The sequence below is a fragment of the Trichechus manatus genome, unplaced genomic scaffold (assembly GCF_000243295.1).
Source record: "Trichechus manatus latirostris isolate Lorelei unplaced genomic scaffold, TriManLat1.0 scaffold00137, whole genome shotgun sequence".
Classification (NCBI taxonomy): domain Eukaryota; kingdom Metazoa; phylum Chordata; class Mammalia; order Sirenia; family Trichechidae; genus Trichechus; species Trichechus manatus.
This window is the reverse complement of record NW_004444073.1, coordinates 595,820-597,700: the sequence shown is the minus strand read 5'-3', so window position 1 is coordinate 597,700 and position 1,881 is coordinate 595,820. Positions and strand designations below refer to the sequence as shown.

At 59.8% G+C, this 1,881-nt stretch overlaps 1 protein-coding gene across 1 annotated transcript in view; it reads right to left on the bottom strand.

Moving 5' to 3' along the window:
• The window catches only part of ELMO1 (engulfment and cell motility 1), a 648,319-nt gene extending 647,206 nt beyond the window's left edge, over nt 1–1,113 (bottom strand). Inside the window, exon 1 of the mRNA XM_004385299.2 lies at nt 947–1,113. The gene's annotated coding sequence lies outside the window, so the exon portion shown is untranslated. The remainder of the gene's footprint in view (nt 1–946) is intronic.
• Nucleotides 1,114–1,881: the final 768 nt, after the last annotated feature.

Sequence of the window (1,881 nt, the reverse complement as noted above, 5' to 3'; positions counted from 1 at the left end):
ACACACACACACACACACACACACACACACACACACACACACACACACGCTCGCCGCCTCGCGCGCACCCGCGACACAATACAGACTTCCCAACCACAAACACACGCGCGCACCCCCGAACCGACAGAGTTCTGTATTTCCTCTTCCTCAAAGCCACTCATGCAATTGTGGCCGCCCCTCTCTACTCCTATTCCAGGGCTCCCAGCGCTCCACGGCCCCCCTTCTCCGAAGGCGCGCCCAGAGCGACCCCTCTCCAAAGCCAGGATCTCTCATCGAAGCCCCCCGTTGCCTCCTCTGGTCCCAGTGGGGACCTCAGCGTGTCCACGGAGGCAAGCGTTTACTAACAATCGCCCTAGAGCTCACAACTGCCCTAACAGCCCCCTCTGCCCTTCCATCCCCTCTAGCCCATCACCGCGCTCGCCGGGGGATTACCTCCCATCTGCAAGTGCCGGAAAAAAACCAGGAGTCCGAGCTTCCAGCCCCATCTTCAGCACAGTTTCCTGGGTCTCCAGCCCCAGGAATCTTGACTCCAAACCCCCTGCCCCCGACACCCCTGCGCCACTAGCGCAGCCCTCCGGCGCCCCCCTCCAGCCTGCCCTGCCCGAAACGTCTCCGCGGGTTCTTGGGCCCCGGGCCCTGCTCTCCATCCCGGGAGCACCACCTCCACCACCCCCTCCCTCCGCGCCCGCTCCCACACCAGCCCCAGCTACCCAGACTTACCCAACTGCAGAGCGCCCCGGCGCGCCCGCAGCCCTCACCCCTGTGGTGCGTGGGAGCCACCCCTGCCCAACCCGCGGCTCCCCCAGAGAGGAAACAAAAGTGTCTCCGCGGCGCCCAGAGTCCCCGGAGTAGGACGCCTACTCCCTGCCTCAGCCCCTGCCTGCTCCCCGGCCGCGCTGAGGTCAGCGAGTCGGGGCACGGCGCCAACCCAGGAAACTTTACGAACCTGCCCGGGGTCGCAAGACAGCGTTGGCGGCGGCGAGGGGTCCCAGCGCTCAGAGCCTTGGCGACCCGCTAGTGGCGGCTGGAGGCTCTGACGCCCAGCTCCGGGCCGCGATGTGTGGGTGGCTGTGCCTCTATCCCGTGCCCATCCTCGCTCGCTCGAGCACACGCACTTACACTCCGCGTCGGCCGGCTGCTGTGCCGCCGGCTGCCGCTGCTCTCACTTCCTCTTCCTTCCTCCTGCTGGCCAGAGACACATTTTGCATCTGCAAGGCATCCGGACATCAGCTGCGAACTCTCTTCCCGAGCGGACTCTGCGGAGTTGCCGCCGCCGCCACTGGCACCTGCCCGCGCTGTGGTGCCTGCCCTCTGCACTTTTCCTGGGGTGGTGCCCACGACTTTTTGAAGTCCCCCTACTTAAAAAGAGGAAAATGTCAAACACCGTGCATGCCTCAGATCTGCTATAAATAGTATGTGTGCAGAGCATGATTCTCAGATGAGCTCACACACTGAGTATTGCAGGCACTAATTAACTCCGTCACCTTCATAGCGCCACCTCCGGGAGGCCGAGAACGCGTGGCATCTTTCAATGTTTTCATTTTTGGCAACTGGTTTGGGGATTTAAGGGGAAACTTCGGTGGGCCGTTTCAAAGCTACTTTAAAAGGGGCTGCTGTGTCTCGTTGGACGCCATGCCTCTACCCTTGGAGAGCGTGGCAAAAAATAACAACAGAACATTTCCTTCCTCTCCCAGTTACCGTGCATAGGGACTCTGCAATTAAAACTAAAGATTTAGTTCTAATCAATTAAGCCAGGACTCCCTAGTTTTGCATAACGCTGCATAAAATCAAGACGTTTTACCCCAACGTGATATTTAAGGTACATTGTTTAATTCATGCAGCCTACTTCAGTCATGTTCCAAGCAAAAATCAAGCACCTAA